At 43.8% G+C, this 26,194-nt stretch overlaps 1 long non-coding RNA gene across 1 annotated transcript; it reads right to left on the bottom strand.

The window, feature by feature from the left end:
- Positions 1–3,966: 3,966 nt before the first annotated feature.
- Positions 3,967–19,030, bottom strand: LOC308605852. Its single transcript, XR_014013730.1, has 5 exons — positions 18,821–19,030; positions 5,780–5,875; positions 5,329–5,445; positions 5,133–5,209; positions 3,967–4,830 (listed from the first exon to the last, which is right to left on the bottom strand). It is a non-coding gene; the product is annotated as an uncharacterized lncRNA (long non-coding RNA).
- Between the last annotated feature and the right edge of the window lie 7,164 nt (positions 19,031–26,194).

Raw genomic sequence — 26,194 nt, 5'->3', positions numbered from 1 at the left:
GAACTTACTTACAAAACAGAAATAGACTCACAGACATAGAAGACAAACTTATGGTTGCCAAAGAGGACAGCAGTGGTGAGTAGGGGAGATAAATTAGGAGTTTGGGATTAACATATACGCACTGCTATATATAAAGTAGGTAAACAACAGGAACCTACTGTATTGCACAGGGAACTATACTCAATATCAATAATAACCTATAAGGGAAAAGAATCTGAAAAAGAATATATATATATGTATTCAGATATATATATCTGAATCGCTTTGCTGTACACCTGAAACTAACACAACATTGTAAATTAACTATACTTCAGTTAAAATAATAAATGCTTATTGAGTGAATAACAGTCACAACACTAATTTCCGTTTCTACTATTAACTTCTTTCTACCAGATGATCCACATATGTTATTCCTCATCATCACCAACAGCCCTCCAAGACACATACAGGTGTTTAACCTGGAACTTCAGAGTCTGTGGTTAGACTGCCCTCCCCCTCCCCTGCGGCTGTCTCCTAAAACCAACAACAATCTCTTCCAGTTTGTTGAGTCAAGACTTCTAAGCCCACGCACCACAACAAAGAGTAGCCACACCTAGAGAAAATCTGCACGCAGCAACGAAGACCCAAGACAGCCAAAAATAGATAAAATTAAAATTAAAAAAAAGACTTCTAGATTTTATTGGCTTTAGTCTCCTCCCCCACTTTCACTTTTTTTTTTTTTTTTTTTTTTTTTGCGGTACACGGGCCCCTCACTGCTGTGGCCTCTCCCGTTGCGGAGCACAGGCTCCGGACGCGCAGGCTCAGCGGCCATGGCTCACGGGCCCAGCCGCTCCGTGGCATGTGGGATCTTCCCAGACTGGGGCACGAACCCATGTTCCCTGCATCGGCAGGCGGACTCTCAACCACTGCACCACCAGGGAAGCCCATATACTGTGATTATTTATCATGTTATGTATTAACTCTCTCTCCCAGACTAGACCACATGCTCCTGCCAAGAGGGACCAGGTCATTTTATCTCCACATCTCCAGGGCCTGGCACATAGGCGGTCTCAGGAAACATGCACGTTCTTACTGGATGACTCTCCACGCTGAGGGCTACACAAGCAGGCTCCATATGTGTACCCTTTTATGGTGGGCAGAATAATGGTCCCCCAAACATCTGGTATCCCGGTTCCCGGAACCTGTGAATATGGTACACATGGTAAACGGGACTTAACAGGTGTGATTTAATTAGGAATCATGATATGGGGAGATTATCCTGGATAATCTGGGTGGATTCAACAATTATTTTAAGAGGGAGGCAAGGGGGTCAGAGTCTGAGAAGGCGACGTGAAGATGGAAGCAGAGGTCAGCGTGATGCAGGACCACAAGCCAGGGGATGCAGGCCCCTCTAGAAGCCGGAAAAGACAGGGAATTGGATTCTCTGCTACAGACTCCAGAAGCAACACAGCCTGCCGACCTGTTTTGGACTTCTGACCTCCTGAACGGAAAAATAAAACATTTATGTTGCCTTAACGCCACTTAGTTTGTGAGAGTTTGTTGCCACAGCAATAGAAAAATGAACGCTATTAGCTACTTTTGTCTACTTTTGTCCCCGCGCTCGCTTCCCCCAAGATCTCATTCATCTGCTTATTGCACATTTATCTAATGGCCACCATGGGCAAGGCACTGTGCTAGGTGCTGGAATTAAATGGGGAGGAATAGCAGACATGAACTCTACTCTCTGGAAGCTCACAGAGAAATTTATACTCACCGTCTTGATTAGGGGGCACTTTAAGCTGCCGTGACAAACCCCCAAGAAAAAACTACCTATAATTTTATTTCTCTCTCGCTTAACAGTATATAATTGAACAGTCTAGAGCTGTTTATCAACAGCTTTGCTTTTATCAACATGTAGCTTTCATATGTGGTTCAGAGCCAGCAGGAAAGGAAGAGGGAGGGAGGGAAGGAAAGAGAGAGGAGAGAGAGGGGGGGGGCTCATACAATTATTTTTAAGAGCAGCACCCAGATTTTGAACATGTCTCTGACCAGAACTTACACGCCAGGTCTAGCTGCAAAAGTGTCTGGGGGGGGCATACAGGCTCTAGAGAGTGCCCTTTTAAAAATGGGAGGGCGTTTCTGTTACTTAAAGGAGGAAGGGAAATTTGGCTGCTGGGAAACCGTTAGCCATCTCCACCATTACAACTATAGCAAAAAGAAGAGGGAGTTTCGAAAGGAAGATTTGATCCCATCATTGAGATCTCTGAAGAAGGGATGTGAGATCTGAAAGACGAGCAGATGTTAACTAGGGGTCTGGAAGGGTGTTCTAAGCAGAGGGAACAGCATGTGCAAAGGTCCTGTGGAGGAAGCCAGGGGAGTGTGGTGAGGGACTGAAAGTCCTGTCCTACAGCCACCTTGTGGTCACATCTATTTCCTTGATCAGCACTGAAATCCCTGAACTCACTACAGGCACATAATAGGGCTGCACCAGAAAGATGGTCAATGTGGCTGAAACAGATAGCATAAGGATGAGAGAAAATGTAGTAGAGGTAAAGCTGGAGTGTCAAGCTGACCTATGCTCGACTTCGTAAGTTATAATAATAAGTTTGTTATTCAAAGGGAGATCTGACAAACATGGCCCTGGCTGTCATGGAGATTAGAATCTAGGAAGGATTTTCTAGAAAAGTTCTTCGATGAACTTCTCTTTCTAAGCCTGCATCTTCCTTATCATGCATTAAATATTTATTTATTTTCCTTCTCTCCAAGGGAAATATGGGAATAAAACATTGTGAACACTTCCCAAATAAGTCCCATTAAAATCAGCATGCCCCTCCCTTATGTTCACAGCAGCACTATTTACAGTAGCCAGGACATGGAAGCCACCTAAATGTCCATCAACAGATGAATGGGTAAAGAAGATGTGGTGTATATATACAATGGAATATTACTCAGCCATTAAAAAGAATGAAATAATGCCATTTTCAGCAACATGAATGGACCTAGAGATTATCATACTAAGTGAAGTAAGTTAGAAAGAGAAAGACAAATACCTTATGATATCACTTATATGGAATCTAAAATATGATACAAATGAACTTATTTACAAAACAGAAACAGGTTCACAGACATAGAGAACAGACTTGCAGTTGCCACGGGGAAGGGGGTGGGGGAGGGATAGACTGGGAGTTTGGGATTAGCAGATGCAAACTATTATATATAGAATGGATAAACAACAAGGTCCTACTGTATAGCATAGGGAACTATATTCAATACCCTATGATAAACCATAATGGAAAAGAATATGACAAAGAATGTATATATATGTATAACTGAGTCACTTTGCTGTACAGCAGAAATGGACATGACATGATAAATCAACTATACTTCAATTAAAAAAAAATCAGCATGCTCCTTTCTTAGAAAGACAACATGGTAGTCACTTCTGTCGTTTGCCAGTGCTGGGGAGGGGGAAACTTCCCCCTCTACCCCTTGAGTTCTTGTGGCTGGACTAATAATAACATTGACACAAGACAGACTAAGAGTAAGACAGGTAACCAACCAGGACCTACTGTATAGCACAGGGAACTCAATATTCTGTAACAACATATATGGGAAAAGAATCGGAAAAAGAATGGATATATGTATATGTATAACTGAATCACTTTGCTGTATACCTGAAACGAACACAACATTGTAAATCAACTATACTTAGAAACAAAAACAAAAAAACCCAAGGACTTCCCTGGTGGTCCAGTGGTTAAGACTCCTCGATCCCAATGCAGGGAGCCCGGGTTCGATCCCTGGTCAGGGAACTAGATCCCACATGCATGCCGCAACGAAGATCCCGCATGCTGCAACTAAGACCCCGTGTAGCCAAATAAATAAATTTTAAAAATTAAAATAAAATGATGCTCAGAGAGTGAACAAAAGCAGGCAGCTTTTATACAGTTTTACACAAACAATAAATTTATGAGGATTTGACGGGACAAAAAACTTAGATGTGGATGCTTAATTAGTAAGGAATTTAATGTAAAGTTTGGGCTTGGGTAGTAACTTTAATTCACAACAATCAATATGCCATTGAAGCACATTTTGGGGTGGCCTGCCTTTTGACCCAACACCAGGGATCTCCAAATGATCCCCATTTGGGGCACTAGTATATAAATGAGCCAAAGAAGGCCTCTGTATATGCGTGTACTTCCTCACAGCAGGCTGAGATCCGTTAGCTCAAAAGCCCATTGGCACCAAACTCAAATTTTTACACATGCAATTGTTTAAACTATAGACCCAATAAGCAGATTGTTAACCAGTTAGAGCCTGCCTGCTTTGCATACCCCAAGAAATTGCAGCCAGCATCTGCTAGCCATAGGTAAACCCTGTACCACCACAAGACCCCAAACTGCTGCTGTGGGCTGGAGCTCTCTGACCCGAGGCTCCCTGCCTGTGCAGGGGAACAACAGCGCCTAGACCCAGAAGCCTCCTCTTCAATAGCCCTCTTCCTCCCTAGCCCACCTCCCCTTCTGGGTAGCAGCCCCCAGCCCTTTGCGTTTCGCAGGTTCCAAGCAGCCAGGACCCTTCTCACATGCAAACCTGTCAAAACAGCCTCCGAAGAAAATCCCTTGTGTGTTACTGCCACCTTGTGGTCGTACCGTTGTCCTTGCTCAGCGCCCAAATCCCTGACCTCATTAGGGGCCCAATACGACGGCACTCGCGGGCTTTATTGTCTGTCCTGGACGATGAGTCGTGGATGGCAGTGGCGAGTGTCACTCTGTTCCCAGCTCTCTGTTCCACCTGACACAGTGACCAGCAATGCTTGAGAAGAGATTCTGGTCTCTCCATCAGTCTGGGTACCTGAGCGAGAGAATGAACAGCGGCCCCTGCCGGCTGACTCCACGATTGGCTCCCTGCCCCGCCTGGCTCCAGGCACTTCTAAGAGCCAATCAACGTTACTGTCTTTTTTTTTCTTTTTGCCTTGCTGCGTGGCTAGGGATTGAACCCGGACCATGGCACTGAAATCCCCGAGTCCTAAGCACTGGACCGCTAGGGAATTCCCAACGTTACCGTCTTTTTGTGCACCTGTTTCAGTCAATTAGGACTTTTATAACAAAATACCCTAGACTGGGTGGCTTGAACAACAGAAACTTATTACTCACAGTCTGGAGGCTGTGAAGTCTGAGACCAGAGTGCAAAGAATGGTTTTGGTGACAGCCCTCCCCTGGCTTGCAGACAGCTGCAGAGATGGGGAGAGAGAGAAAGAGAGAGAGAGAGAGAGAGAGATCTCACCACTCTCATTACAAGGGCACTAATCCCATCATGGGGGCTCCACCCTCATGACCTCATCCTAATTACCTCCTAAAGGCCCCACAATACCAGCACATCTAGAGTTAGGGCTTCAACATAAGAATTCAGGGTAGACACCGCCTCATAACAGCATGCTTCTGGAGATCTTGTATCCATTGCTTATATCTAAAGAAGTATGGAAAGTTCATGCCATGGTAAGGGGGTGGTTCTGCTATGGCATCCTGGAAACTTTTCACACATTCATTTAGTCAGAGGCTTGAACTGTAGCCAATCTGAGTCTTGGCAGAAAGCTTAAAAAAAAAAAAACAAAGCTTATGATCCTCCTGGAACATGAGAAAATGAGAGGCTTGTGAGCAGCTGCTATCTCCCATCTCCCACTCACTTTTTTTTTTGGCTGCACCGCGTGGCTCAGTTCCCCAACCAGGGACTGACGCAGGCCACAGCAGTGAAAGCCCAGAATCCTAACCACTAGGCCACCAGGGAACTCCCTCCTACTCACCTTTTTATCTTCCCTGGAGCCTTTCATGAGACAGTTTCTCATTGCTTCCTGGGTTCTGATGAGGTGTCTTTCTGCCCAGTCCCCCTCAGACTGGAGCTGCAGAATATAAAAGTGATTAGCTGTAGTCTAGATTTGACTCTTATACTATACTAAAAAGGTATTTGGTCTTTGTTCCTGGCTGCTGGCACAGAGCTCCTACAACCCTTGTAATTTCCTGAGTGAGGGTGGTGGGAGTGCCTTGCGTTCTAATGAGGTCACTCTTGGTGGGTCTCTAGGGGCTGGTCATCAGAAAGACCAAGTCTTGATTAGAAGTGTGGAACTTTCATCACCACCCCCAACTTCCAGAGAGGGGAGAGGGGCTGGAGATTGAGTTAATCACCAATGGCCAATAGTTTAATCAATCATGTCTATGTAATGGAACCTTCATAAAAACCCCTAAAGAAAGGATGAAGATCTTTCTGCGTCATAAAACTGATTTAAGGAACCTGGTTAGATAAAGTGCCGAGTTGAAAGCATTCCCAAGAACATTAATCTTGTTTTCTGGCGGAATATGGAGAATTACATGAGTATTCATAACTCTTACCAAATTGTCCTCTTCTCTGTTGAAATAAGTTCACACACAGAAGTGGTATTTGAACAAAAGGGTCTCATAAGAATCTCAGGACTTAAAAAAATCATTGCCACATCTTTTGAAAATAACTTTCCAAGAAACACCTGTAATTATAATTGGTTTTCCTCCTTGATAATTTGTTGCCTTGTTGATTTTTCTATGTTCCTAAATGGTAAGACAAGTAAGACCTATCAAGACAAAAGAGCCTCAGGACTATTTTTGCTCTTCTTCCAAAAGAAGGATGGAAAAAACAATAAAAACCTGTGATTTGCTTGGTTTCTCATTTTAACAAAAGATTGAGAATTTCTTTTTATTTAAATTAGCATATCTATCAAATGTAGTTTGTAAACTTGTAGTTTAAAGACTTGGATCCTGATTTTTTCAAAAAACTGGACATTTCTGAGATCACTGGGGAAATTTGAATACTATCTGAATACCAGATAGTATCAAGGAAGTACTGTTGGTTTTCCTAGTGGGATACTGCTGTGATGGTTATATATTTTCTAAAAAGATTCTAATCTAATAAAGACATCTGTGTACTAAAATATTTTGGGATTAAAAAGATGAGTTTAAAAAAAAAAGCTCTTCCACTGGAGGAAAAAGAAAAAAGGATGAGTTCACAAGAAAAATCACTCAATAAAATTTACCTATTACTTTAATAACTGCTATTATAATTATAGCATATCAGGCATAAGCACAATCCTGGTCCACGTCCCTCCACCCTCGAAGGCAACCACAGCTTAGTCCATTTCTGAACATAAAGCTGCAAAACTGGATCTGGGATCATTTTCCCAGACACTTTTGGGGTTTTAGTTTGAGGTCCCCAATCACTCAAAGTCTACACCCCTGTCTTTTCTCCATTATCAGGAGATCTATGGTTGTCAATTTATGGTAAAGAAGGAAGGAATAAAACACTGGTCAGGGGCTTCCCTGGTGGTGCAGTGGTTGAGAATCCATCTGCCAATGCAGGGGACACGGGTTCGAGCCCTGGTCTAGGAAGATCCCACATGCCACGGAGCAACTAAGCCTGTGCGCCACAACTACTGAGCCCGCATGCCATAACTGGTCAGGGATACAGATTCAAGGTTTCTAATCTCATGTCACTGTACGAACCTAAAGTCATTTTCCATCTCTTAGAAGAATCCTGCAGAAGTAGTTCTTGTCCTCATTCTGCATTTGAGGAGCCTGAGATGGACAGCTGACATGACGCGCCAAGCCCACTCAACTACTCAGTGGAGAAGCGGAATTCAGAATCTGGTCTGTGCGCTTCCCAAGACCCTGATTTTCCACTGAGCCATACTAGGAAATTTAAAAGGTCTTAGTTTGGGGTAGAAAAGTGTGGAGTGTGAATGAAGGGTGTAGGGGTTGGGAAAACCTCAAGAAGATAAGTGAACAGTGAATCCAGTGATCTTCGTAGGTGTTGGCAATCTTTTTACGTAAAGGGCCAGAAAGTCAGAGAGGCTCAGCGGGCCACAGGGTCTCTGTTGCAACTTCTCAACGCCTGTTAGAATTGGGAGGGCGGGTGAGGTGGAGGGGCATCAAAAAGACATGAGAGGGGAATTCCCTGGTGGTACAGTGGTTAGGGCTCCGAGCTTCCACTGCAGGGGGCATGGGTCATGGGTTCCATCCCTGGTTGGGAAACTAAGATCCCTCAAGCCAAGCAGTGTGGCAAAAAAAAAAAAAAACAAACAAACAAAGATAAGAGATATAGTGTTGGTGGAGGTGCAGAAAAGGGAACCCTCATGCACCGCTGGTGGGCATGTAAACTGGGGCAACTGTTATCAGAAACAGTATGGAGGTTCCTCAAAAAATTAAAACTAGAACTACCATAGGATCCAGCAACCCTACTTCTGGGCTTGTATGTGTCAACCCTACTTCTGGCTTCAATAGTGTGTATGTGTCAATCCCAGTCTCCCAATTCCTCCCTTGGTATCCATACATTTGTTCTCTATGTCTGTGTCTCTATTTCTGCTTTGCAAATAAAGTCATCTATACCATTTTTCTAGATTCCATATACATGTGTTAATATATGATATTTGTTTTTCTCTTTCTCTGTATGACACTCTCTAGGTCCATCCACGTCTCTACAAATAACCCGGTTTTGTTCCTTTTATGGCTGAGTAATATTCCATTGTATGTATGTACCACACCTTCTTTATCCATTCCTCTGTTGATGGACGTTTAGGTTGCTTCCATGTCCTGGCTACTGTAAATAGTAATTTCAATTTTAGATTTTTGAGATTTACTTTGGGGCACCAAGGAGATTACTCCTGGCCAGTTGTAATGTCAGAGATACATTTAGACCATCCTATGAGAGCAGAAAGAAATATCTCAGGGCAGAAGACTACGTTTACAGCAGCTAGATGCCCTTTCACAGGGTGAGGGTCTCCCCACCTCTTTCCCCCACTCTTCAGTTGATGTGGGTAGTTATGGTCTTGGAAGGAGACTGCAACACATGGCAAGGAATTGGGGGAATCACTGTGATTCCTGGAGCTTCAATAATCTCTGCAAACGACTCTCTTCACATACGGCTTCAACTCAGTCAGTCAACACGTATTTACTGAACATTTGCCAAAATCCAGGCACTTTCTAAACACTGAGGATGTAGTACCTGCCCTCAAGGGGCTTAATTTCCAGACTCCAGATATCTTTTTTTTTAATTGGAGAATAGTTGCTTTATAATGTTGTTAGTTTCTGCTGTTCAGCAAAGTGAATCAGCTGTATGTGTACATATCCCCTCCTTTTTGGATTTACTTCCCATTTAGGTCACCACAGAGTATTGAGTAGAGTTCTCTGTGCTATACAGTAGTTTCTCATTAGTTCTCTATTTTATACATAGTAGTGTATACAGGTGAATTCCAATCTCCCAATTCATCCCACCACCCTCCTTCTCCCCTTGGTGTCCATACATTTGTTCTCTATGTCTGTGTCTCTATTTTTACTTTGCAAATAGGTTCATCTGTACCATTTTTCTAGATTCCACCTATATGTGTTAATATATTTGTTTTTCTCTTTCTGACTTACTTCACTCTGTATGACAGTCTCTAGGTCCATCCATGTCTCTGCAAATGGCATGATTTCATTCCTTCTTATGGCTGAGTAATATTCCATTGCATATATGTACCACATCTTCTTTATCCATTCCTCTGTTGATGGACACTTAGGTTGCTTCCATGTCCTGGCTATTGTAAATAATACTGCAGTGAACACTGGGGTGATGCATCTTTTGGAATTCCGGTTTGTAAACAGTGCTGCAGTGGACACTGGGGTGATGCGTCTTTTGGAATTCTGGTTTTCCCTGGGTGTGTGCCCAGGAGTGGCTCCAGATATCTTATGATTTCAAGAGCATCAGGAATAATAGGTGTCATCAAACCCTAAGGGCTTTTTCCCCAACCAAGTGGTTTTTGTCATCACTGATGTCTCTAGAAGCCATGGCACCAGGGGAGGGGAGGGGAACTATACTTTCTACTGTGTTGACACACTCAGGACACACCCTGGGTGACACACTTGGGTGACAAAGAAGATCAGGAGTGAAGTCTAGTGTCTCTTGTCCTCTCCCCGACCATGAAATCTAGAGATGACATCACAGGATAGTACAGAAGAATAAGATGGGAAAAGATGGGTGGTGGGGAGAAATGGGTGGGTTCTGGGGCAAAACGGCAGGACCATTCAACATCCAGGGGCATTGCGCTGTGTGTACTACCAGACAAGAGCCCCCTTCTTGGCCTCACAACCCAGTGATCACCTTGAGATTTGGGTGGCGGGCAAGGTTTTGAATGATTTGAGGACTTTTTTTTTTTTATGTGATTGACTAGTCATCCCCCGACTCGCATTTCTACATCACTTGCACTATCTCCTCCTTTTAACATCTTTGCTTTCTTAACTTTCTATTCCTTTTTTAAAAATATAAATTTATTTATTTTATTTATTTTTGGCTGCATTGGGTCTTCGTTGCTGCGCGCGGGCTTTCCCTAGTTGCAGTGAGCAGGGGCTACTCTTCGTTGCAGTGCACAGGCTTCTCACTGCGGTGGCTTCTCTTGTTGCAGAGCACGGGCTGTAGGCGCACGTGCTCAGCAGTTGTGGCTCGTGGGCTCTAGAGTGCAGGCTCAGTAGTTGTGGTGCACGGGCTTAGTTGCTCCACAGCATGTGGGATCTTCCTAGAGCAGGGCTTGAACCCATGTCCCCTGCAGTGGCAGGCGGATTCTTAACCACTGAGCCACCATGGAAGTCCCCCCATGTCTATTTTAGATTGCATTTTTTTCTCTTCAATTATATCCCCCTTTTAACATGTATTTGAAATCATTATAGATTCACAGGAAGCTGGAAAAAATAGTTCAGATACTTAATGGTCCATTATTAACCCATAGCAATAAAAAATCCAAGAAGTTGATGTTAGGCAGATGACATGATACTCTATATAGAAAACCCTAAAGACTCCACACAAAAACTATTAGAACTAATAAATGAATTCACCAAAGAGGTGAAAGAATCAATGAATTAGCCAAAGAGGTAAAAGACCTATACTCTGAAAACTATAAAACGCTGATGAAGGAAACTGAAGATGCTTCGAAAGAATGGAAAGATATCACATGCTCTTGGATTAGAAGTATTAGTAGTCAAAATGGCCATACTACCCAAAGCAATCTACAGATTTAATGCAATCCCTATCAAAATACCCATGACATTTCTCAGGATCTAGAACAAACACCCCTAAAATTCATATGGAACCACAAAAGACCCCGAATTTGTAAAGCAAGCTTGAAAAAAAAGAACTAAGCTGGAGAAAAAAGAACAAACCCTTGCAGACTTCAGACTATATGACAAAGCAACAGTAATCAAAAGAGCATGGTACCTGCACAAAAACAGACACATAGATTAATGTAACAGAATAGAGAGCCCAGAAATAAACCTGCACATTTATGGTCAATTAATTTATGACAAAGGAGGCCATATACAACAGAAAAAAGACAGTTTCTTCAATAAGTGGTGCTGGGAAAATTGGACAGCTACATGTAAAATAATGAGATTAGAACATTTCTAGGGAACTATATTCCACATCTTGTGATAAACCATAATGGAAAAGAATATAAAAAAACAATGTATATAGGTATATAACTGAGTCACTTTCCTGCACAGCAGAGATTGGCATAACATTGTAAACCAACTAGACTTCAATAGGGACTTCCCCAGTGACACAGTGGCTAAGAATCCACCTGCCAATGCAGGGGACATGGGTTTGAGCCCTGGTCCAGGAAGATCCCACATGCCACAGAGCAACTAAGCCCATGTGCCACAACTACTGAGCCTGCCCTCTAGAGCTCACAGGCCACAACTACTGAGCCCATGAGCCACAACTACTTAAGTCTGTGCGCCTAGAGCCCGTGCTCCGCAACAAGAGAAGCCACTGCGATGAGAAGCCCGCTTGCCGCAGCTAGAGAAAAGCCTGCACGCAGCAATGAAGACCCAACGCAGCCAAAGATAAATAAATAAAATTTTAAAAAAAAGACTCTGTAAAAAGAAATCCTTGGGGCTGGATTTGTTGATTCTGTGCACTGGAGTTCTTAACTGTGAGAAATAAATATTTGTTGGTCAAGCCACCCTGTCTATGGTATTCTTTTAGAGCAACCTGAGCTGACAAAGACACATACAAATGCAGCTGTACGTGGGACAGGGGAGGAATGTGTGTTTTCCCTTTTCCATTGGATTTTTTTAAAAAATTAAAGTGGATCCCCACTTGAGGATTCCCCTTACTGGGCTGTGGGAACCCCCAAAGGCTTAAGTGCTAAGCATACTCCTACCCCGCTCTGCTGCCATCCCCCCACCTTTTTTTCTCTGCCAACTTTTTTTTATGCACACGCTCCCAACCTTAGCAGCAGGTCAGGTCTGCTAAGAGAAACCAAAAACTTGTGGTACAGCGCCACCTTCTGGAAAATGAAAGAAAGGTTCCCCAATATCAATCTCTTGAACTGTTAGAATCAAAGTAAACAAAGCCTTGGAGGTGACGTCAGCATCATGGTGGTGTGAGATGCTCCCTTTGTCTCTCCCCTTCAACCTCAACCAGTAAAACATCCGTAACTCAATAAGGGTTCCTCTGCTTAACACACCAGGATGCTGGAGAGTTTCACACATCTGTCTATCTAAAGGTGGGGGGAATGGAAGATGTAGAAGAGGTGAAACCAGGTGAACAGTGGAGGTGGTGCCCACAATCCAGGTGACCCTGGACACAGCAGAGGCACCTGCTATCCCAACATCCCAGGGCGTGATGCCAGTGACAGCAGTGACATCAGCAGCAGCAAGGCACCAGTGACCACGTAGGCACAAGCAGTGACAACAAGGGCACCAGGCAACACCTCTGGCAAAGGCTGCTGGGGGGCAATTCTCAAATATAGCCAGAGGCAGCTCAAGCAAGACAAACAAAAACTTGCACTATAGCACCACCTACCGAAAAAAGAAAGTCCTCTAATTACTAACCTGTTGAATCGTTAGACTCAAGTAAAAAAAAAAAAAAAAAAAAAAAGCTTTACCTAAAAAAGAAAGGTGTTTGCTACTTCAAATGCACCAGCAGAGGACCAACTCATCAAGCAACATGAAAAACCACAGTAAAACAGTATTACAAAAAGAAAATGACAATTCTCCAGAAACAAACTTAAAGTCATGGAATATTGTGATCTAACTGATAGAGAATTCAAAATAGCTGTCATGAAGAAACTTAACAAGCTACAAGAAAACTCAGAAAGGCAGTTCAATGAGCTCAGGAATAAAATTAATGAACAATGGATGGACTGAGAGGTTGTCCTACCAAGTGACCTGAGTCAGACAGAGAAAGACACATATCATGTGATATCACTTATATGTGGAATCTAGAAAAATGATACAAATGAACTTATTTACAAAACAGAAACAGACTCACAGACTTAGAAAATAAACTCATGGTTACCAAAGGGGTAAGGGGGGAGGGATAAATTAGGAGTTTGGGATTAACATATACATACTACTATATACAAAACAGATAATCAACAAGGACCTACTGTATAGCACAGGGAACTCTACTCAATACTCTTAATGACCTATATGGGAAAAGAATCTGAAGAATAGATACATGTATATGTATAACTGAATTGCTTTGTTGTACACCTGAAACTAACACAACATTGTAAATCATTTATACTCCAATAATAATAAAAGAAAAAAGACTGAGTACTAAGTGCTGGCAAAAAAAATAAAAATAATGAACAGAAGGAATACTTTTATTTTAATATTTATTTTTATTTGGTTGCACTGGGTCTTAGTTGCGGCTTGCCGGCTCCTTAGTTGTGGCATGCAAACTCTTAGTTGCGGCATGCATGTGGGATCTAGTTCCCTGACCAGGAATCAAACCCGGGCCTCCTGCATTGGGAGCACAGAGAATTAACCACTACGCCACCAGGGAAGTCCCCAGAAGGAATACTTTATCAAAGAGATTAAAACACTAAAAAAGAACCAAACAAACTCTGGAGCTGAAACACTCAATAAATGAGATGAAAAATGCATTAGAAAGCACTAGAAATTGATCAGACTATATGGAAGACAGAATTAGCAAGATCAAAGAAATCTAGAAATGATACAGGTAGAAGAGGAGAAAGAACTAAGATCTTAAAAAATGAGGAAATTCTACAATAGCTATCTGACTTCATTATGAAGGGCAACATTAGGATAATGGGTATCCCGGAAGAAGAGAGGGAGAAGGGAGCAGAGAGTTTACTTAAAGATATAATAGCTGAGAACTTCCCAGATTTGGGGAAGGGACTGTATGTCCTTGAAGCTAAGAGAACACCTTATTAACTCAACACAAAAAGACCTTCTCCAAGGGGACTTCCCTGGTGGCGCAGTGGTTAAGAATCTGCCTGCCAATGCAGGGGATAGGGGTTCGAGCCCTGGTCTGGGAAGATCCCACATGCCACGGAGCAACTAAGGCCGTGCACCACAACTACTGAGCCTGTGCTCTAGAGCCCAAGAGCCACAACTACTGAGCCCACGTGCCACAACTACTGAAGCCCGTGCACCTAGAGCTATGCTCCACAAGCCACCGCAATGAGCAGCCCAAGCACCTCAACGAAGAGTAGCTCTGGCTTGCCGCAACTAGAGAAAAGTCTGCATGCAGCAATGAAGACCCAATGCAGCCAAAAATTAAAAAAAAAAAAAGACCTCCATTATATTAAAATTGTCAAAAGTCAATGACAAAGAATTTTAAAGGCAGTCAGGGAATAAGGATGGTAATCTACAAAGGAACTGGGCTATCTGTAGCAGCAGCAGTGGAATGACAGTCTCAAAATACTGAAAGATTAAAAAATGTGTCAAATGTGCCCAAGAATACTCTATCCAGCAGAGTTATCTTTCCAATATGAATTAGAAATAAAGGGGGACACAGAGTTTTGAGGGCATTAGCCCACTGTGGCCACCTTTGCTTGGCAAAGCAATAAAGCTATTCTTCCTGTCAAAAAAAAAAAAGAAATAAGCCTTTCCCAGACAGACAAAAGCTGACAGAGTTCAACACCAGACCTTCCTTACAAAAAATGTTGAAAGGAGCTCTTCTACTTGAAACAAAAAGGCAAGAGTACACAAAATGTTGAGGAAGGTGATAAACAGATGGATATATGAGAAAATTGCAACTCTATATCACAATAGGTTTTTAAACACTTAATTACAGCATAAAGGTTAAAACGGAAAAAGTAGTACAAATAACTATAGCCACTTCAATTTGGCAACAAGCTCATAACATAAAAAGGGATAATTTGAAGACAACAAAAACAGAAAAGGGAAAGAGGGAAAGGATAGAACCCATATAGGCAAATGAAGATAAGATGGTATCAGCAGGAAAAGGACTATTTCATCTATGGGATGTTTTACACAAACCTCATGGGAACCACAGCACATAAATCTAGAGCAGAGACATGAAATATAAAAAAAAGAGGAAACTAAGAAAAATATCATAGAAAAGCACGAAACTAAAATGGTAGCTAGAAACCCCCACAAAAATAAACAATAGAGATACAGAGCAACCAGGAAACAAAAGATAAAGCGGCAGGACGAAGTCCTCCTCTATCAATAATTACCCTAAATGTAAATGAATTGAATTCACCTATCAAAAGACACAGAGTGGCTGGATGTATTAAACAAAAACCCAAGACCCAACTATATGCTTTCTCCAAAAGACTCATCTCTGGGTTTCTAAAAACAAATGCTGGCTCAAAGTAAGGGATGAAAGATGATACTCTAAGCAAATGTCGGCCAGAAGAAAGTGGGTGTAGCCATACTCATATCAGACAAAATAGACTTCAAGCCAAAAAAGGTAACAAGAGACAATAATGGACGTTATATAATCACAGAGGGAACAATTCATCAAGAAAACATAACAGTTATCAGTACAAATGCACCTAACATACGACGACCAAAATATATAAAGCAATTATTTTTTAAATAAATAAATTTATTTATTTATTTATTTATTTTTGGCTGTGTTGGGTCTTTGTTGCTGCACGTGGGCTTTCTCTACTTGCGGCGAGTGGGGGCTACTCTTCGTTGCGGTGCGTGGGCTTCTCATTGCGGTGGCTTCTCTTGTTGCGGAGCACGGGCTCTAGGTGCACAGGCTCAGTAGTTGTGGCACATGAGCTCAGTAGTTGCGGCTCGTGGACTCTAGAGTGCAAGCTCGGTAGTTGTGGCGCACGGGGCTTAGTTGCTCCGTGGCACGTGAGATCTTCCCGGACCAGGGCTCGAACCCGTGTCCCCTGCGTTGGCAGGCGGATGCTTAACTACTCTGCCACCAAGGAAGTCCCATTTATTTTTTTTAATAAGGCAATTATTAACAGACCTAAAGGGAGTACATGACAGCAACACATTAATAGTAGGGGACGTTAACACCCCACTTACATCAATGGATAGATCATCCAGACAGAAAGTCAACAAGGAAACTATAGCCTTAAACAAAATATTAGAACAAATGAATTTGACAGATCTGTACAGAACATTCCATTCAAATGCAGCAGAATATACATTCTTCTCAAGTGAACATGGAACATTCTCAAGCATAGCCCATAGGTTGGGACACAAAACAAATCTCAATAAATTTAAGAAGACTGAAATCATATCAAGCATCTTTTCCGACCACAGTGGTATGTAGCTAGGAATCAACTAAAGAAGAAAGCTGGAAAAATCACAAATATATGGAGACTGAACAACATGCTACTGAACAACTATTGGGTCAGTAAAGAAACCAGAGGAGAAATTTTAAAATACCTGAAGATAAATGAAAATGAAAATATAACATACAAAACTATGAGATGCAGCAAAAGCTAAACTTCTAAAAGTGAAATTTATAGCAATACAGGATTACCTCAAGAAACAAGAAAAACCTCAAAAAACAATCTAACTTTACACTTAAAGTAATTAAAAAAAGAACGAACAAAGTCCAAAGTCAGTAGAAGGAAGGAAATAATAAAGATAAGAAAAGATAGAAATTAAATAGAAACTAAAAAGACAATAGAAAAGACCAATGAAACTAAGAGCTAGTTCTTTAAAAAGATACACAAAACTGACAAACCTTTAGCCAGACGCACTAAGAAAAAAAGGGAGAGGGCTCGTAAATAAAATCAGAAACTAGGGCTTCCCTGGTGGCGCAGTGGTTGAGAGTCCGCCTGCCGATGCAGGGGACACAGGTTCGTGCCCCGGTCCGGGAAGATCCCACATGCCGCGGAGCGGCTGGGCCCGTGAGCCATGGCCGCTGGGCCTGCACGTCCGGAGCCTGTGCCCCGCAACGGGAGAGGCCACAGCAGTGAGAGGCCCGCGTACCGCAAAAAAAAAAAAAAAAAAAAAAAAAATCAGAAACTAAAGAGGAGAAATTACAATGGATGCCACAGAAATACATTTCTCCAAAGAGGACATCCAAATAGCCAACGGGCACATGAAACGATGCTCAACATCACTATTAGAGAATTGCACACTCAAACCACAACGAGCAATCACGTCACACCTGTTAGAACTGCTGTCCTCAGGAAGACAGGAGACAACAGGTGCTGGTGAGGATGCGGTGAAAAGGGAACCCTATTCAGTGTTGGAGGGGATCTAAATTGGTCCAACCACTATGGAAAACAACATGGAGGTTTCCTCCCAAATTAAAAATAGACCTACCAGGGCTTCCCTGGTGGCGCAGTGGATGAGAGTCCGCCTGCCGATGCAGGGGACACGGGTTCGTGCCCCGGTCCGGGAAGATCCCACGTGCCGCGGAGCGGCTGGTCCCGTGAGCCATGGCCGCTGAGCCTGCGTGTCCGGAGCCTGTGCTGCGCAACGGGAGAGGCCACAGCAGTGAGAGGCCCGCATACCACACACACACACACACAAAAATAGACCTACCATATGATCCAGCAATTCCACTCCTGGGTATATACCCAAAGGAAACAAAAACAGGATTTTGAGGAGATATCTGCACTCCCTTGTTTATCACAGCAGTATTCACAATAGCCAACATAATGGAAACAACCCAAATTGATCAACAAGAGGTGAACGGGTAAAAAGATGTGGTATATATACACAATGGAATATTATGCAGCCATGAGAAAGGAGGACATACTGCCATTTGCGACAACATGGGTGGACCGTGAACTCATTAAGCTAAGTGAGATAAGTCAGACAGAGAAAGTAAGTACTCTGTGAAATCACTCACTTATAAGTGGAATCTAAAAAAAGTCAAACCTGTAGAAAATAGAGAGTAAACTTGTGTTACCAGGGGCTGGGGGCTAAGATTGATGGTGTTTAAGGGTGCACATTTGTACCCATAGAGATCTAATGCACAGTAAAACAAACATAGATAGTAACACTATCGTATAATTATGTCATGTGATAAATATTGTTACAACATATATAAATGTATCAAAGTAACAGCTGTACACCTTAAAGTTACACAACATTACATGCGAAATTTATTCAATTAAAACAACTGACCTGACAGAGTGAGCACGCCTAGCTGTCCTATTTGAAGACTTTTCAAAGTATCAAATTGGCTACAGTAACAGCGACCTCTCGAGAGAAAAAGAACCCCTTGCATATTTAGGGAGCTCTTGGGGATGCCACACCCAAAGCACCTGAAATCAAAGAACCCCCTCTCCTCCCGGCAAGCTGGAGGCAGTGGAAGAGGGAAGGCATGTCTCCTGGCCCTCCCGCACCCCCAGCGCCGTGAAGGGCGCCGCCAGCCCCACCTGCTGGGCCCCCCGCCGCCCCCCGCCCAATGCCACCTGCTCGTCCCTCCGCGCCCAGGCCCGACAGAGGCGACGGGGTGCACCTCGAGGGCGCGCGCGGCCGCTTCCGACGGCGGGGCTCGAGAGCATCCCGCCCCCTCCCCGGGAACGGCCGCTCATCGAGCGACTCCGGTTGTCACCAGGGAGCTCGCGGCGGATACTCACCCGTTGGGGATACTGTTCTTCCTCACCATGATGCGAGAGGTGTGAAGCTCCTACTCCCCAGGAATCCCACTCTTAGGCTTCTTCTAGAACGTACAGCGGATCAGCTGCGGCCGCGGGCGTGCACACGCGGGAAGCTGGTGCGCAGACGTGCTCACAGGTTACCGAAGGCGCACGCGTTGCGCGCGCTCGAACCAGGCGGCGGAAGGGTGCACGGCGCATGCTCCAAGGCTGCCCTGCCTGGCGCGCCCTGAACAGCAAGCCGAGGCTGAGGGCGTGAGGCTGCGGGTGTTGGGTGGGCGCGTAGGGAGCGGTGAGGGTGGGTTGGTGACCTCTCCTAGTCCGCGGCAGATGGTGCGTCCTGCATTCGCTGCCCAGAGAGAGCAAAAGTGCACTGTCCACCCAGATGAACGTCATACTGCCCGTTAGAGTACCCCCCACCCCGCCACCCGCCGACCATCCCTGTTAAATACTCCAGTATTTGTCTGGTGGGAGCTCTGCTCAATGGAAAAACCCAGCTCCGTGTCCCTCCCCCACCCCCACCCACCCCCAGCTCCCGGTAACCAGGGCCAGACCCGCACGGGTCGCTGGGACTTGTAGTCCTCAGGGCCTGGCCCACCCACTGTGCAACTCCTCTGGGAATTAGCCGTGCTTGATATGCATCAAATCCGGGTCCGTATGATTTAACGAGGGCCTACGGTGTACTGCACACCTTGCTAGGATTGGTGGGAAGTAGATGAGTTCGTGCCCCGGCTCTCGTCCTCACATTAGGTTAAGCAGAAAGGTGAACTTGCGAAGTACAATGTAATGACGAACAATTACGAATTATAGTGCTGGTGGCGGTCCCGGAAGGGCCAGGGTCAGAAAGAACTTCCTGGAAGATGTGGGGTTTCAATCAGGCTTTGAAACCTGTACCGATCTAGGTTAGGCAGAAATTGCAAAAACCAGAGGATGGAGGTGGCAGGGGGTATAAAGGAGAGTTTGATCTGGTTATCTGGAAGGCTTAAAGGAGAGAGTGGTGAGCAGGGCTCAGTTGGGGAAGTGGATGCTTTCAGAAAGGGCCTCCGTTTTGAGTTCCTCTGCAGTGGAGACTTATAACTACGGGCACTTATAGGCTTAAATAAAAACACCATCACGGGATTTACTTGTGTGTTTCCGGACTTCATGGCTCCTGTTTAGGTAAATCTGTAAGAGAAGGGAGGGCTTTGAGGTCACGGGGAGAAGCCTTGGGTCCCCCACTCCCCCTGTTCTCCTGGCAGGGGGTTCTCATGGGGTGTGGGAATGACAGATACCTGATCTCACCCGCTTTCTTCTCTGATTCCAGGAAGGAGATTTTGCCTCTTACAAGCCCTGGATAAAACCAAGGTATCAATTCTGTCCCTGTCTTTCTCCATCTCCCCCTCCCCAACTACACTGGAGAGGAGCTCCCCTCCCCTCCTTCCTCTGGTTGCTCCCTCATTCCCTGTCCCTAGGGAGACCGTTTGTCATTCTGAGGCACCCCCTCCTCACCTGACACCAGTAGAAGCAGGACATCACTGAGCTATGAACCTATGTGGGGGGTGGCCTTTTCTGTAGCATTCACGGTGTACTCTCCAGCATGACTGGATTTTAGATGAGTCAGAAGAAGTTCAGCCAGGCCCTCTGTAGAGTCAGGTGATTGCAAGAACTACAAGATTTCTCCTCCCGTTCTGAGAGCAAAGTTTACATCCCTGGTGGGAGTCCAGCATCGCAGGGTCACATTTCTCTGGGCAGGTACCACCGAGCTGGGCCAGGCACTGAGGGAGGGTTTCAGAAGTGCCTGGGAGGAAGTAGATCTCAGGACTGGATGTGATCCACTCACCTGCTCTCAGGAAGCCCATTTAAAGAAGGGAGAGGGGAAAGTGGGACCTTTGTGGGGGTGAAGGGTCAAGGAGGGTTTATGAAGAAACACTCACCATCTCTTCTTATGTCTCCTTGGGCAACACACAGCCCTGCAAAGACTCGTCCCTGAGACACAGGCACCTGCGTGGAGCCCGCGTCCTCACCTCCTGGCCCCTGAGGGGCCGTCTCAGGGCTCACACGTGTGGGAGCGCTCACTTCCCCACGCTGGGCCCTGGCTCCTGCTCCACTCTCAGCTCCTCCACCATGTCCCTGAAGGTGGGCATGTGCTGCCGTCACCGCCCAAGGCGCCAGGGCCGTCCTCGTTTCCACAAAAACTCCACCAATCCTCTGATTTTCTCTGTCTACCTGAACCACTCTTGGTGCAAAATCTATGTCTGAACACAGTCAAATTCGGACCTCAAATTCTAACACATCTAGATAAGCCAGGAATGCTGAAAGCCGGGATGCTGTTGGGGAGATGGAAAAAGTTGATACAGAGAAGTAGAGAATTTCCTGGCCGATAGGAAAGATGCTGGACCTTAGAACCGAGTGAACGGGTCAGTGTTAGTGAACATTTTTGAATGACTGTGATTTGAGGTCCATGTGCAGAGAAGGAGCAAGACCATGGTTCATGCATTTAAAAACAAATTCAGGACTTCCCTGGTGGCGCAGTGGCTAGGAATCCACCTGCCAAGGCAGGGGACATGTGTTCAAGCCCCAGCCCGGGAAGATCCCACATGCCGCGGAGCAACTGAGCCTGTGTGCCACAACGACTGAGCCTGTGCTCTAGAGCCCACGGGCCACAACGACTGAAGCCCGTGCGCCTAGAGCCCGTGCTCCGCAACAAGAGAAGCCACTGCCATGAGAAGCCTGCTCACTGCAACCAAGAGTAGCCCCTGCTCGCCACAACTAGAGAAAGCCTGCACGCAGCAACAAAGACCCGATGCAGCCAAAAAATAATTAATTAATTAATTTAAAAAAATTCAGTCTGAAGTTACACTAGTGTCAAGTTTTAAGTGAGAAAATGTGACATAGCCATTAGTAAGTCAAGCGTATGTTGTTGTGATCAATAATCTCGAAAAGAATTGCACAAAAAGTAACGTAGATAGAAACGTTAAAAATAAAATAAAATAAAGAGACAACCAACCCCCTGAAAAAAAAAAAAGTAATGTAGAGGTAAAGAAAGTTGAAGATTTAAAATGGCATATTATTGGTGAAGCTGAAAAAAATTAAAATAGCACAGTAAAAAATAATTTTTAAAACAAAGAAATTGGAAATGAGGAAACATAAAAGAGATGGGCAAATAGAAAGATTAGAAGATTATATATAAACTTTCATCCTATAAATAAGTAATTACATAGAACATCAATTGGCCCTGAAATTCAATGAAAAGATCTAATGGATGTTTATTAAAAGGCCTAAATAAATGCCGGGGTTTTTTTTTTTTTCAAGAGAAACACTTAAGTATTGATATATACAGAGGTGCCTTGAAAGCAAAAAGATACAAAAAGATATACTATGCAAACACCATCAAAACAAAGGTGGTATGGCTATATTAACATCACATAAAGTAGATTTTAAGGCAAGAAATAGTATTTAGATATGAAAGGGAACGTTTCCTAATGATAAAATAGGTCAAGAAGATTATGTAATAACCCCAACTCTGTAGGCACCTCATAGATACAAAATCCTATAATATAGATACAAAATCTATAAAAGAATTGTTGACAGTATTAAAGAAGCTAAGCCTATAATCATATTTTGTATTTTGACATGCCTCTCTCATTAACTGCATTGCACATGAAAAAGTCCCCCCCCAAAAAAATAAAGAAAGAAAAGAAAGACATTTGCAGACATTTGCTATTCCAAGAAATCAAACCCGGAAAAAGTAAATAAAATGTCATTTTGCATTATTAATTTGACAGTTTTTAATGCTAAAATCTAATGTTAAATAGAATTTGGAAAAATGACACATCATCAGTTTTTAGAATGATAAAGCAATACTAGTTACTAAGGGCAACTGGGTTATGAAGCTCATCCCCGTCCCCCAACATTTATAGCCTTCCACCTGAGAATTTAAATCCCAGTGGTTTACCCTAAGGAATAATTAAGGCTGTCCAAAAGAATTACAAGTTGTTAATTTTTATTATGATTATAGTAGCAAATGAGTTGGAAGTAATATAAATGTACAGGAGTAGGAGGTTGGTTAGTTACAAGTTTTTACTTTTATAGAGTGGAGGATGATTCAGCAATTTAAATCATGTTATAGAACATAAAAATAAAATTTCAATGTTCCAAGAAGATATGATAATGTATAAACTAATAAAAGAACCAAAATAAAAATTAAATCATGTTGTGGAAGCAACTTATAACCATGTGTGGGGAAGCATTCATTGGCATGAAACACTTTAAGTTTTATAGGTTTATGACAAAATAAGATAACAGTTTAGGAGATATAGATATAGATATTTCTTGGGAATTTTTTTCCTTATCACTCCCAAATATTTCTAAAGAAGGTAAGCCTCTTTTTTTTGGCTGTGTTGGTCTTCGTTGCTACGTGTGGGCTTTCTCTAGTTATGGCGAGCAGGGGCTACTCTTCATGGGCTTCTCACTGAGGTGGCTTCTCTTGTTGCAGGGCATGGGCTTTTAGGCATGTGGGCTTCAGTAATTGTGGCCCACGGCCTCAGTAGTTGTGGCCCGCGGTCTCTAGAGCGCAGGCTCGGTAGTTGTGGTGCACGGGCTTAGTTGCTCCGCAGCATGTGGGATCTTCCCGGACCAGGCCTCAAACCCATGTCTCCTGAATTGGCAGGTGGCTTCTTAACCACTGCGCCACCAGGGAAGCCCTGGCAGGTGGGTTCTTAACCACTGAGCCACCAGGGAAGCCCAACGGTGAGTCTTTTAAAATGAAGACCCTTTGTTTTGCTGAGCACAGTGGTGGGCTTGGGTATAAACGTTAAGGAGTCAATTGCTAGATAATCTGAATTGTTCTGCATAAAACTGAGTTAAGAAATTTAGGGTGGGGATTTTAAAAAAAAGAATCTAGATGAATGACATCAAGGAAACCAGAAACATGTGCACCGCACTGGGAAAAAGAGAAGGGAAATCAGCAGTGGGTGTGTGATATGAAACTCCTCTATCTCCCCTGTCACATAGTGGACAAAAATCTACATTGCCCACTCATGACTTTTGTGGAAGCAGTGAATAGCTGGGAGGAAAGATAAATGGATATAGTTTTAGAGAGGAATCAACTCCTTTAATTCATTAATGTTTCCTCCTTAGCTCCTAGGAAATGGGATTATGCTCTTCCCATTTGGGAAAATAATTGAATGGACACTTTCCAATTTCCCTTGATTACTTTCTCTTCTGTAAAAGAAAGCACATTAAAAACCTAACTGTTGGGCTTCCCTGGTGGCGCAGTGGTTGAGAGTCTGCCTGCCGATGCAGGGGACACGGGTTCGTGCCCCGGTCCTGGAAGATCCCACCTGCCACGGAGCGGCTGGGCCCGTGAGCCATGGCCACTGAGCCTGCGCGTCCGGAGCCTATGCTCCGCAACGGGAGAGGCCACAACAGTGAGAGGCTCGCGTACCGCAAAAAAAAAAAAAAAAAAAACAAAACCCTAACTGTTTCCAGCAATCCCACTCATTGGCATATATCCAGAAAAAACTCTAAGTCAAAAAGATACATGCACCCCAATGTTCATAGCAGCCCTATTTACAATAACCAAGACATGGAAGCAACCTAAATGTCCATCGACAGATGAATGGATAAAGAATATGTGGTATACATATATGCGTGGTATGTATATACACAATGGAATACTACTCAGCCATAAAAAAGAATGAAATAATGTCATTTGCAGCAACATGGATGGACCTAGAGATGATCACACTAAGTGAAGTAAGTCAGACAAGACAAATATTATGGTATGACTTATATGTGGAATCTAAAAAAATAATACAAATCAACTTATTTACCAAACAGAACAGACTCACAGACATAGAAAACAAACTTATAGTTACCAAAGTGGGGAGGGAGGAGGGATAAATTAGGAGTTTGGGATTAGCAGATACAGACTATATAAAATAGATAAACAATAAGGTCCTACTGTACAGCACAGAGAACTGTACTCAGTATCTTGTAATAAAGCAACAGGAAAAATTACATATATATAATATACATATATATCTGAAGCACTTTGCTGTACACCTGAAACTAACACAACACTGAAAAGCAACTATACTTCAATAAAAACATACATGAAAAACCTGACTTGCATGACCCATTTGTCAAGGCTTACTAGGGAACAAGTTTACTCTGTCTCCAAGGCAGAAACATCCATTTCTGTTTTCTTGTTGACCTGCCTGCTCTCAGGGCCAGTGAATGTCCAGCTATTACCGGAGGTCGCTACATTTTAGGTGTTAGTATGTGCTTGCCCAGCCAGTGTATTTTGTTAATGCCGATTTCCTGGTTTTGATAATGTACTGTAGTTATATCACCATCAGAGGAGCTGACTGATGGGGTACTGAGCACTCTGTACTATTTTTTTGTGACTCTAAAGCTATCAATATTTAAGACAGAGAAAGACTAATACTGTATGATATCACTTATATGTGGAGTCTGAAAAATAATACAAACGAATGTGTATAGCAAAACAGACTCACCGATAGAGAAAACAAACTAGTGGTTACCAGTGGGGAGAGGGAAGCGGGGAGGGGCAACATCGGGGTGGGGAATTAACAGATACAAACTACTGCGTATAAAATAGATAGGGCTTCCCTTGTGGTGCAGTGGTTAAGGATCCGCCTGCCAATGCAGGGGACACAGGTTCAAGCCCTGCTCTGGGAAGATCCCACATGCCGCAGAGCAACTAAGCCCATGCACCACAACTACTGAGCCTGTGCTCTAGAGCCCGTAAGCCACAACTACTGAGCCCATGTGCCGCAACTACTGAAGCCTGCACGCCTAGAGCCCATGCTCCGCAACAAGAGAAGCAACCGCAGTGAGAAGCCCACTCACCGCAACGAGTAGTAACCCTCCTCACCACAACTAGAGAAAGCCTGCGTGCAGCAACAAAGACCCAACTCAGCCAAAAATAAATACATACATACATACATACATTTATTTTTTTTAAAAAAGATAAGCAGGACTTCCCTGGTGGCCCAGTGGTTAAGAATCTACCTGCCAGGGGCTCCCCTGGTGGCGCAGTGGTTGAGAGTCCGCCTGCCGATGCAGGGGACACGGGTTCGTGCCCCAGTCCCGGAAGATCCCACATGCTGCATAGCGGCTAGGCCTGTGAGCCATGGCCGCTGAGCCTGCGTGTCCGGAGCCTGTGCTCCGCAATGGGAGAGGCCACAACAGTGAGAGGCCCACATACCGCAAACAAACAAACAAACAAACAAACAAACAAAAATCTTCTAACGGAAAAAAAAAAATCTTCTAACGGGATGGGGAGGGGTAAGCAGGGACAAAGTGAGAGAGTGGCATGGACATATATACACTACCAACTGTAAAATCGAT

Source organism: Mesoplodon bidens (assembly GCF_964165515.1).
Source record: "Mesoplodon bidens genome assembly, chromosome: 18".
NCBI classification, from domain to species: Eukaryota; Metazoa; Chordata; class Mammalia; order Artiodactyla; family Ziphiidae; genus Mesoplodon; species Mesoplodon bidens.
Note: the sequence above shows the minus strand (reverse complement) of the source record. Positions and strands in the feature narration are given on the sequence as shown.